This window comes from Sinohyriopsis cumingii, chromosome 4, assembly GCF_028554795.1.
Source record: "Sinohyriopsis cumingii isolate HCF-2022 chromosome 4, ASM2855479v2, whole genome shotgun sequence".
Taxonomy (NCBI): Eukaryota; Metazoa; Mollusca; class Bivalvia; order Unionida; family Unionidae; genus Sinohyriopsis; species Sinohyriopsis cumingii.
In genome coordinates this window covers 84053674-84066685 of record NC_142964.1, presented here as the reverse complement: position 1 = coordinate 84066685, position 13012 = coordinate 84053674, and the positions used below count along the sequence as shown (strand labels likewise).

Here is a 13012-nt window from a genome sequence, read left to right as displayed (position 1 = left end):
ATAAGTCTTTGCTATGACTCAGCTGGGTTCGAACCCGCAACCTCCCGCATCTGAGGTGATGCTCTAACCATTAGGCCACCGAATATTTTCATGGGAAGGCTCAAACAAACTTCACAGTGAGGAACCTCTTGGTCCTCTAAGTTGATGCAAATACACTGACAAAAAAGAATCCAAATGAAGCAAAACATGTGACACTTCCACCCTACAATTAAACGTATATTGGCATCATCAAACAGGTTGAATGTACCCTTGGATACCCAATCTACCCTCATGGAATGGAACACTGAAACTGACTTGCTTCTCACCAGTAAATTCTCCTAACCGGTCCAAAGCATGTAATAAAATTTCTTACATATGGACAGTACATTTGGACACAATCTACCCTTGAAAACACTTGGCTCAATGTGATCCAAGAAGGAGAGCAAATGCAAGTACATAGATGAGGTTATTAACAAACTTTATTCCTCTATAGAAATTCCCTCATGAAATAGAAAACTAAGAATGCCAACAAACACATTCCCATCGTGGTTACTTACCACCCTCATACCCCATAAACATACAACAGATCATTTGGAAGCATCAAATCAAATCTTAACATCTGAAGGGCAAATTTAAAGAAGCTTCTGTGATCGCATACTGAAAACCTAAAGTTTAATGACCATCCGGCATGTGCCAAGGTAACAGTGGAGAAGACCAAAGATACAGGTACATACAGCTGCTATACAAGTTCTGCTACAAGGAGTTAGTTTACTAACCATCTCAAGTCAGGATGTCGACCCAAAAATGTAATTTTTCTCCCGATATACAAAATATGTCATTCAAAATGGTGGTGAAAACCAAATAAATAACTGCATGATACATTTACATCAAAACTGACACAACTCACCAACAACCACAGGTCAAATGGACATTCAGTCAAGTCTAATGATGTGCTACCAGCAGGGTCTAACCTGGGGTGGAAGGACATAGAATAAGGAACAATAGTGGATAATGCAACTGAAAATGTGGGCAATTTGGCCCGACTGACAAAATCTAACCTTCCCATATTCTTATAGTATTTAATTTCATGGTTTAATCTCTAAAACTATCCCTCCCTTCCAAACATAGAAAAGAGTAAAACTATAAAACTATGCCCATGCAAAGCAGTCACTTTAAAGTTAAAAAGAATACTACAACATGTAACAAAACAAATCAAAGAACTGAGAAGTTAAATGCCTGCACTCTGTGTACAAGTGAAGACCATCAATGGAAGGTGACACATTCAGCAACACTGAAACAATAATGCCACCTCTATGAGCACAAATAAAACACCTGTCAAGATCAATCACTTACATGATATTATTGTCTGAGTGCTCTACATCAAAGGAAGCCAATGCCACTAAAGTGCAAAGAAGCAAACTAAACTGAAAAAATCTAATCCACAGACCAACTTGAACCAAGACTTGCCAATAAATAAAGTATACAAAGAAAACTTACAATCAAACTGCCACAGCTGTTATACTAGACAGGTCATGATAAAGATGTTATAGGTGATGATCAGTGCACTGTTTAATTATATCTTGCAACCGAATTAATCAGCCAATCAACTTTGAATGGATAATTGCAGTTCACGTGACGAGTGAAAGATCTGACCTATCAGTGTGTCTGAGAAAGCTGCAAATGTTTAATTCTGCATTTTGGGAATTATTTACCTGTACTATGAAACTTGACTGACATGATGTTGATACAGTGGCTTTGTCCAAAAACAAGTTGGAGCTCGAATACTCTGCTGTAATTAGTGTATATACGTACTTTTGTCTCATTAATAGCAGTGCATCAAGCAATAGTTCTAGTATATTACTGGCTTGTTGTTCTTATGCATTAAATTAAATGTGCCTTCAAGAGAATTAAAATTTTCAAAGTTGTTCCTGAATGAAATGTCGATGTTGATTACATATTTCATTTTCTTATACTAGTATTTTCTATTTTCATTTCTTTCATTATCTGTATTACAAGTGTTTGAATACCTTGTGCTTTTTCTTATTTTTCTTTATCCTGACTTACCTCACATATCAATCAAAAGCAGTGACTACAACAGCTACTGTATACCTTATCAATATGTGTGCTTTGGAACAATAGAAAATGTTCCTATAATTCTTTTTTTCAAAGGGTTAAAATACATTTTTATTTAAATGTGTAAAGCTAATATTTTATTCTCTGATTAAAGCATTGACATTGATTTGTTAAATACTATTAGCTTTGTTAATCTTTAGAAACAAAACACAGTAAGAAAATGGGGTGGTGGGGTGGGGGGAGGCATCATATAGGCCAATTTTTCATTCGGTCTTTAAATCTGAGGCAACAACTTAAACCACAAAAATGCATCCCCCATGAACATTATTTATAGTACAGTTTTCTTTAATACATATTGTAGTATCTGGTATTAGATGTCATTGATTTTCACTACACATAGTTTCCATCATTTGTCCCTAACCTGGAATTTGTTCAAAGCAATTTGGCCCACCTTTTGATGAACAGGCAATTACACAAAATCTCCCAAGCCTTGATTAATTTGATAAAAGTCTGTTATTCTGACAAAATAAACAAGAGAGTCAACTCAATTTAAACACTATCTTGACCTGTTCTTTTCTTTCCGTGATCTGACTTTTGTGTAGATTTTCCCCCTGATTCCAACATTTACCATTTCATTTGTTTGTCAGGGCCCCCCGAGTGTCCGAAAGCGCTTTCCATTACAGATCACTGCCATCTCACCTCTGTCTGCGTGGGTTCGAGTCTCGGATTTGGTTAATGTGGGTATGTGAGAAAGCTTGCCAGTAGCTTCTCGTGGGTCGGTGGTTCTTCCCAGGTTCTTCCTCCACCATTAATACTGGCCGCCATGCATAGCCTATCGTGTGCTGAAAAATGGCGTTAAACCCCATAACAACAACAACAATTTGTTCATCTGCCTCAGTATTTGTTGCTTAAGTTGCTTCTTCCCTTGATAGTGAGCTTGTTTAACTGGAAAATTGTTTTGTAACCATGTAGTCACCAACTCTATTTGCCTGGGCAAGGTAAAATTCCAGCTAATATTTAATTTGGAGAAAAAGTGCTCACATTTGGTATGACTGATACAAAGCACTAAAAAGTCTTAGCAATACATGTCTCTCTGTTGGACATGCCATACTGGCTTGGAAATGGAACAGAATACTTAATAAATCAATGATAGGATAGATAAGCAGACAGGACAAAGAATTGGGTATTTCAGCTGTGAATTGTGTTGTTTACTGTATCTGCAGGCAGGACAGGCATTTTTGTATATCAGTGTGTGTGTGATTTGAATTTTTAATGTAGCTTTAAAAAGATTTCAGACATACTGCTACGATGTCTGCAGTGTGGCAGTTTATAGTTATGTCTAGCACTAGGGAATCATGCCGCAGACATGTAACATGATGTCCCACCCAGTCACATTATCCTGACAAAAGGCCAACCAGTCCTAACACAAACCTCTTAATGTTGAACGCCAAGCGAGGCAGCTGTTAGCACCATTTTAGTAAGTCTTTGCTATGACTCAGCCAGGGATCGAACCCACAACCTCCTGCATCCGAGGCGGACGCTCTTACCACTAGGCCACCAGAGCAGTCATTATATCAGAGTACAAGCTTGAGGCCAAAAGTAATGTACTAAACTTTCAGTTTAACCACATGATATAGTCAGTGCCACCATTAAAGTGTTACCTTTATCTCCCCATTCATAGATCAAACAACAAAACACGATCCTCCTGCAGTTATAAGAGAGACACAGTAACTTCATTACAAAATATGTGTATAAAATATTTATTAACAATCATTGCATATTGTCATATAAAAAGTTTCTAACTTAAATTCTAATACAAAACTACTGAGTATCTTAGTCAATGGCATTCTAATTGTAAACACACATTATTAATACAACCTGTGTTAAAATAAACGATGCTGAATAATGCAAAAATGATCAATATGAATTAAACCATTAATTAAAGCAAGGCAAATAGGTAAGAAAAATACTGTACAGTGACTTTATTTCTTTGGAAAAATGACGTTTCACATTGTAAAGGTACAGAAAAGATGAAAGGTATTGCACAGGTTACAGCTACTCATTTGTCAGACTGATAACAAGACCCGTTACAGGACATCATAGGTCATCTATTTAAAATGACAATATGAAACACAGCAAAAGAGAAAACAGAAATAAACAAATCAGTGAACATCTGTTCAACTCCCCACCCTCCAGGGGTAAGGTCACCAAAAGAACACAAAGATGAAATCGGGCTGTAACCTTGTGACAAAACCATTGAGCTTTTAGGCAGACATGGAAAGTAATCAAATTTCATGTTTCTATATTAATGGACATTAGATTTAAAGTACAGAAAAGTGGAAACATGTTGTTAACCTTGACCCTTTAATATTATATACCAGATGATGTCAAAATTGAAACATGTATGCCATGTGTTATTCCTGAATATCAAGTAGGTTTTTATTAAAGTAAAACTAAAGCAACCATAAAAGATTGTGAGCTTGAGCTTCCCAAATGTGAAATGTAACACAGCTTCATGTGACAATATACAAGTAAACCAAATTTCGTTCATTTACCTTAAGAAGCAGTTATAGCACTGAGGGAAAATGTTACTGAAACCTAAAAGACTGTCATGTGACCTTGACCTTGATGACAGGACAGTAATCTGGAACATGACAAATATACAAAGTTGAATCAGTTATTCTCAAATGGCTCTAAAGTCATAGAATTCAAAAGAAAACATTAGGAAAACTTAAATTATTTTACAAGTGATACTGACCTGATGATAGACCCCATTCCAAGTGCTCTGTGACACACCTGGCAACTATGATGTATATGGAGACACAACTTCTAGCTTTTGATCTCCATCAGCCCTTAAGCCAGTGATGTCCAACCCTTTTGACACCATGGGCTACTGAAAAATGTTTTTCTTGAAGCCAAGGGTTGCAGCAGACAACTGAAAAGCAACGACTATATAGCTGCTCAAGCTCTGGTGGGCCATTTAAAATCAGCCTATGGTTTGCGGGTTGGACAGCAGTGCCTTAAGCTGTAGAGAGGTTAGGAAAGTGTGATGGAAAGCTAATAATACTGACCCATGACCTAGAAGATGCCCTCCCCATCAAATGTGGTATAGGGGACACTTTGTGTGTGATTTTGATTTTTAATGTAGCTTTAAAAAATATTCGGTCATATCGCTACGATGTCTACAGTGTGGCAGTTTACAGTGATGTCTAGCACTGGGGCATCATGCCGCAGATATGTAGCATGATGTCCCACCCAGTCACATTATCCTGACACCAGACCGACCAGTCCTAACACTAACCTCTTAATGCTGAGCACCAAGTGAGGCACCTGTTAGTACTATTTTTATAAGTCTTTGGTATGACTCAACCGAGGATCAAACCCCTGACCTCCTGCATCCAAGGCGGATGCTCTAACCACTAGGCCACTGGAGCGGTGTGGAGACACTTTGTAATGACAATACTAATTTTCATCCCAAATTATGAAAAGGCTCTAAAGTTGCTGAACTGAAGAAAAGTGTACTGGAAAACTTAAAAATACTGACTTGGTACCCTGAGAATATACCTTCTAATGATGATGAATAGCAAAGTCTCAGCCCATTACTTCAAACAGCTCTAAAGTTATAAAGTGGAATGGAAAGTGAGAGGAAATATTTCAGATTTGAAGCTCTAATTGTGATCTTGAAGATAGGGCCTCCGATCTGCCTTGCAAAACACTTAATGATAATGTACAAGTATGCCAAGTTTCTTCCTTAAATATGAAATGACTTCAAAGTTATAGAGAAGATAGGAAAATGTGAGGGAAAACTGAGAAGTGACCTTGACCTTGAAGACAGGATCCCCAATGTGGTATAGAACTAAACCTGTGATGATATATATATATATATATATACATACATACATACACACACACACACGCACAATTTCATCATATAATCCCATATGGCTTTAATATGCCTGCATGGAAGGGAAATGCAAGATGGAAAATGTAAAATATTCACCAGTGATTTATAATTATAATAAATTTTATCTCATGATCTCAAATGTGCTTTAAAGTTATGGAATGGAAGAGAATGTGTGACGAAAAATATCAATTACTGACCAGTGATGATGTTTAAGCATAACATCATCCCATAATCTTGAATGTTCTTTCCATCTATGGAAAGGAAGAGAGTGATGTTTAAGCATAACACATTTCATCCCGTAATCTTAAATGTTTTTTCCATCTATGGAAAGGAAGAGAGTGATGGAAAACATGAAATAATGGGACATGACCTTGACCTTGAATATAGCACATGCAATGTGGTACACAACACACCTTCCAGTAATGATAAACAAGTACACAGAGTTTCATCCATCAATCTCAAACAATTTTGAAATTATAACAAAGAAATTAAAGAGATTAATGGAAAGATGGATGGATGACTGGATATGCTGATGTCATTTGTTTTTCCTTGATTCAATGGGGGGAGGGGAGGGCAATATTACTGGCATAACTTTTCTTTATTGAAATATATGCCATAATGATGGGGGGGGGGAGGGGGGACAGGCACTACTCAAGATTTTTGAACTATAATCAATTTAAAATAAATATAAATGCAATTTTTTAAAAAAATCATTCAAACTAAAACAGGTCACGGTGACCTAACAATTGTAGGGGGGCCTACACTGATTCTGGATGATTTAAAGTCTAAGTTTATGAACCACAGGATAAATAGTCACATTGATATATTGCTAAAATTAAGTCCAGTGTATAAACAACAAGTGATCTTTTAAATGTATATGAATTTAAAAAAGGAACATACAAACAAATGAACAATTAACAGGTGCAGAGTAGAGTACAATAAAAGATTAATACATGTATTCAAAAAGAACAGGGGTCCCAAGTGGCCGAGTGGTCTAAAGCGCTCTCCGTTACGGATCACTGCCATCTCACCTCTGTCTGCGCCGGTTCGAGTCTTCGATTCAGCCAATGTGGGTATGTGAGTAAGCTTGCCAGTAGCTTCTTGTGGGTTGGTGGTTCTTTCCGAGGTTTTCCCAGGTTTTTGCTCCACCATTAATACTGGCTGCCATGTATAGCCTATCATGTGCTGAAAAATGGCGTTAAACCCCCCAACAAAAAGAACAATGAATAAAAAAATTAACAAAAATATCTGTCCATAAGTTTTCTGGTCTTGTTAAAACATCCTTTCCTATATCCGTAAAAATATATTTCTTTGCCAGAAACCATTTTCAGTTTGAAGAGAGTTTCCCATTTAATGAAAAAGCCAACTTTTGAAACAAACTGCAGCTATCTGTCAATGAGAAATAAAACATGGTTGGTCAGGATATATATTGTGTGTGTGTGTGAGACAGAGAGAGAGAGAGAGAGAGAGAGAGAGAGGGAGGGAGGAAGAGATGCAAAATTCATTTAAATAAAGACAGTCTGAGATTCCCCAACTATCCATGCATATGTTTGTCATGAAAAATTCTTCTTCAATTCTTTTTCCATAAAGGTAGCATCAGTTAATATCATGTGTATCAAGGCTTTACTGGCAAATACAATTTCATTGGAAAATAAACTTGGTTCTTTATTTCTCATCTGAAAGCAGTTTTGATACTTTCTTGAGACTATACCAGTATTAATGTTCTAATTACTCCAAGTAGTTTTTTTTAAAGGTAACCAGCATCAGTTAATGCTTTTATATGGAAATGATAATTGCAATGTTTTTTGGGTAATGTGCAAATGATAACTGCAATGCTTTTTCTGGGTACTGTGTAAATGATAACTGCAATACTGTTCAGAGTAATGTGTAAATGATAATTGCAAAGCATTTTTCTGGGTAATGTGTAAATGATAATTGCAATGCTTTTTTCTGGACAATGTGCAAAAGATAATTGCAATGCTTTTTCTGGGTAATGTGTGAATGATAATTGCAATGCTTTTCTAGGTAATGTATAAATGATAAATGCAAAGCATTTTTCTGGGTAAATTCTAGCTTGGTCTCTGACACACAATTCTGAAGTATCAAATCTGTCCAAATAAGTATAAATACTGGACCTGAACTTTCACACAACTTCTTGTGCTCCTCTTGTGAGAATAAAGATGAAGATTAGCTATTGCACTGCAAGACCTGACAGACGAGGACATGCAACAAATTGGAACAAGTGACATGATGAAAAGGAATTTCAGAGATGTGATGAAACATTCCAGACTTCACTGACAAGGTAAACCTTAAAAAATGTCCCAACCATAGCATCTGAAAGAAACATATTCATTATTACCATATTTCTTTCTTTTATATCTGCAACAAAACTATTGATTGTGATCAGATGCTACATATACAGTCCTACCCACTTATATCGACATCACTTATGTTGACAAGCCACCTATTTTGATAAAAAAGCTAAGTCTCGGTCCCTTGGTCTACTATAACTACCAAAACTGTCATGCTTATGTCGACATCAAGATAAAAAATAAATGTACTTGTCAAAAGAAGCCCTTGGACCCAGCCTGAACAAATCCTTTGTTTTCTAATCATTTATGTCAACAAGCTGCCAGTTCCGACCCATACCTTGTTAAACAATTAGTTGATCTTGCCGACAGGCTTCAATTTTCCTGCCTAATCATTTATATCAACAAGTGACCAGTTCTGACCTGTACTTTATTCAACAATTAGTTGATCTTGCTGCCAAGCTTTAATGTCGCAGTCAAAAAAAAAAAAAAGAGGCTTTTGTTTGGTCCTATAAAGTTGGCCTCTCGCTAAGACTTAAATAAAAGCAATGAAATCTGACTGATTCTTGCATTTTCCAAAGTGATCGGTGATTAAAACAAGTTTATTGTGCTGTGACAGTTTCCTTTTTAACTTTATTTAGTATGTGTCAGTGTATACAATATTATGCCTTCAGTAATCATATCAGTCACATATCTCTTGTTCGCTTTTATGTACTTTTCACGATGACTTCTGTAACTAAATATATGTACTGTTTAAACCAACTTGTTGACAGGTTTTCATTTCCCTGTGACTAGCCCCATCCCCTTGGTAGCCTCAATAAGATAGGAACAGACTGACCAAAATCCAGGCCAATTTAAGTACATGTACTTGAAGCATGTAAATAACAACTATGCAACCATGTGCTAATGCCGACATTGAATATCAACAATGAATATTGTAGTGAATGTTTTTTATATCAGGATGTGACCAATGCAATAATTTATTGTGGATTTTATTAACAAAGGTAACCAAAATGTAATTTGTCAATATTCAAGTGTATTTCACACTGGTTTTGTCTTCATGTACTCGAAATTTCCATTGTTTGTTTTCTCAAAGTGTAAATGCTACTCACTGACAACAGGTCACCCCTTAATGACTAATTTAATTTGTATCATTTTTTCAGACCCCCCCCGCCCAACACTTATCTCAACATCCACCTATGTCAACAATATTTCCTAGGGCCCGAGGATGTCAAAATAAATAGGTAGGACTGTAGTTATTAAGTAATGACAGAAAAGAACAGAGGAACCGTCAAACACCATTTTTTGTGTCTGCAAACTATCAAATGTAATGTAGCAAAAATGTCATGTAGCAAATAATGATCAGTGCATTATACAAAAATGGTGAAATACTGAAGCTCAAAAAAAAAAAAAAAAATGAAATAATCTATACTTTGAAATGTATTACGTCAAGTGCTTTATATATCAGAACTAAGCAGTCCATCTTGTTCTGAAATTTAAAAATACATTAGTGCATTCTATACACACAAAAATATGGTATTTGTAGTAACTGGATCGTATTCTCCACTCTACAAAATGGAGGTCGTGGATTTCGTTCAGTACTTTTCACGATTAGAATCACAACTATGAAAGCTTCAACAACTTAGGTAAAGGCTCTGCTATTAATGTAGGTAGCAATTAGTTTTTATAAATTATCAAATTCAGATGGCTTAGTGATGTAGACGCAGACAAAGAACTTGTAATTTTCAAGTATAAGAAATGGCAGCTACAGTTGGTCCACGGCTTCATTGACTTGACTGTGAACAAGTTCTCTCAAGATTTTAAAGCACACAAAAAGATTCTTCCATGAAAAATAATTACACAGCTATAATGATCGGACTTTACTCTTACATTTTTCCATACATAATAGATGTGTACCAAAAATGTAAAATGGTAAATATTGCTGATAAATGTAACATACACTACACTGCTTAACAGTTAACAGGCAGGCATATGTGTATGGAGTCAAATAGGTAAAAGGTGTTCTATTTATAGCGCACTGCACTGGGTAACTTTTATATGTGTATCGGAGGGCTAAAAAGCCATACACTCTATGAGGTAAAGGATTAGGTCCAAGGGCAAGGTGGATGAAAACTGCAGACAGAAGAGAAGAAAATGGTACTGAAATTCACAAGATCTTTTCATCTATCTTTGGATACTGAATACATGCCAGTAAAACAAAAGCAAATACATTGGCAATAAAGAAACAGCATAATAATGTGACAAATATATACCAAAAAAATATCTTACTGCAAAATAATCATATTTATCTATACAGCAATGTTACAATGATGAATGGGAAGAATGGGATTTCAGAAAAAACAGTTATTTGTATTCCACTACACAGAACTTTATTTTCCTCCAACTTTATCATCAGCTGTCACTTTCTTTGTTGCCCTATCTGCACAGTAACAAATTCCAAATGAGACATGGCTGTCAACTTCATTAGTTGACCAAACTGCATAGCAAAATTCTGCAACAGACATGGGCTATCCACTTCATTACATGACCAAACTGCTCAGTAAAATTCCACAAAGACTTGGAAAATCCACTTCATTAGATGTCCCATCTGCACAGTAAAATTCCACAAAAGACATGGGCTATCTACTTAATTCGATGCCCCCGCTGCATAGTAAAATTCCACAAAAGACACAGGATATCCACTTCATTACATGACCAAACTGCAGAGTAAAATTCCACGAAAGACATGGGTTATTCACTTCAATAGTTGACTAAGCTGCACATTAAAGATCTGCAAGAAAACAGAAAAACCTAAAGTTTAAAAAAATGTTCAAACGAGTAATCTGAAATAAAAACTTTCATCAAAATCCTCCTTGGTTGTGGTGAACTAAAAATTGTAAATGTATGCAAGATTATACTAAATGATCATGTTTTCAAATAATCCCATAAAAGGGACTGATGCTCTACCACCCAAAAAGAATTTCCCAGCCAAAACCATTTCTTCATTTGGTGTGAAATCAATTAAGGAACTTGACATAGATGTATAATGGAATGCTATGGTATTGTGGATCTTAAAGTTACCAATCAACGAATACGCAAATAAAGACACTGACCTTCAAGATACTATATGACTATTTGGTGTTCTTTGCTCTATGCTAACATACATTTAATTTCCAGTTTAAATCTGATGATTGCTGGAAGAGATTGATAAACATACACAATGCAGATTCCAGGTTATGCAAGGGGTGTTACTCTGATATCACATTAATAATGAAAAAATATTTGTATGATGGCGTATAATGTTAGAATCTTGATGTATATGCTGCCAGTGCTCAAAAAATTTTTTTTAGACACAGACCTCAAAAGCCCTGACTGAAACTCCACAAGCCCTGACTCCAATTTCCACATGCCCCTTTTTAATACTGTCACACAATGTTGCAATAGTTACAATTCAAATATAAATTCAATAGGGTTCAAAAGGGTTTGAAGGTAATGCAAGTGTCATTAGTGTTCATTGCTATGACAGCATGCTTCAAAAAGTAAAACTCTGTCAACCAAGAGTTCTGTAATCTATTTTTGTTGGGCTTTGCTGATAGCTTGCCTAAGTAGGCTTGAAAAATGAATAACACTTCAACACTATTCCGGCAAGAGAAATGATCATGCTTTGCATTCTATATATACCAGAAAATCCTACTTCAAAGAAACACTGCCACTGTTCACAAACGTGTCAAAAATATAATACTTATGGCTTGAACATTCTAATTCAAGGCAATAAGGTGTGATTTTTGTTCTTGCACATGCAGCTAGCATCTCTTTAATGGGTTGTTCCAATTTCTGATCCTACTTATGCAAATTAGCACAATGGGCTCATCCATTGCAGCCTTTAAACAGGTCTCACCAGCTATTGCCAGCCAATTAAGTAATATGTGAAAGTATGGTTTATATCTGACCTCTTTCACTTTAATTGCTGCTATTTAATCCACCCAAGGGATAGTTTTACATCAGCTCCAATCATGACTGTTTACCGTTGATACACGCTACATGTAACGGGCATATACTAAAAGTGGTGGGGTTTTTTTCTGTGAAGATTACTGAAAATTGTGTTTTCTTGAAAGACGACTGTGTCATGGGGTTTGGGAGTACAAAATCATAATTTTAGCATGACATGCCACTCTTCAATCTGATTAAAATCTGATCTCAATTTCATATAGGACAGTGGTGATCTGATTTCGATTGCGCTATGTTATGGCAGGTATGTCAACATCTTAATACATTTATACATTTCATCAGCATGATCAATGTTACCTCAGGCAAATTATTATTTTTTTTGACAAGCTCAACATGCATCTCACTCTGAATACAGGACAGGCCTGATCTAAAATTAGATGGGTACCGTGCATTGGGCTATCAGATTCTTTGAGCACTGGCTGCACAAACTCTAGATCAATTTGAAAATTGGATGCTACTTCAATGGCTCTGATTCTGTCACCTGTACCCCTCCAACAACTGCATTTTATCTGAGTGAATTAAAACAATGGATATGAAACCACTTGTGGGTGGGTGGGGTGGCACCAGAATTGTCAGTAAGAATAGGTACACCAACATGTGCATGAAAGTACATGTTGACCAAGGAATGTTTAAGCAAAACCAGGTGTTACAACAAAAAGTAATAAATCGTGTATGACCATGTTTTTAAGTCAACAACCGTCAAATGCAAAAGCCACAGGAAAACAACAACATTAACACC

General features: G+C 36.0%; 1 protein-coding gene across 2 annotated transcripts in view; it reads right to left on the bottom strand.

Moving 5' to 3' along the window:
* Positions 1-3796: 3796 nt before the first annotated feature.
* Positions 3797-13012, bottom strand: part of LOC149801569 (uncharacterized) — an 82967-nt gene continuing 73751 nt past the window's right edge. For both annotated transcript variants that reach the window (XR_016420683.1, XM_089955795.1), the window contains one exon: positions 3797-11056. The gene's annotated coding sequence lies outside the window, so the exon portion shown is untranslated. The remainder of the gene's footprint in view (positions 11057-13012) is intronic.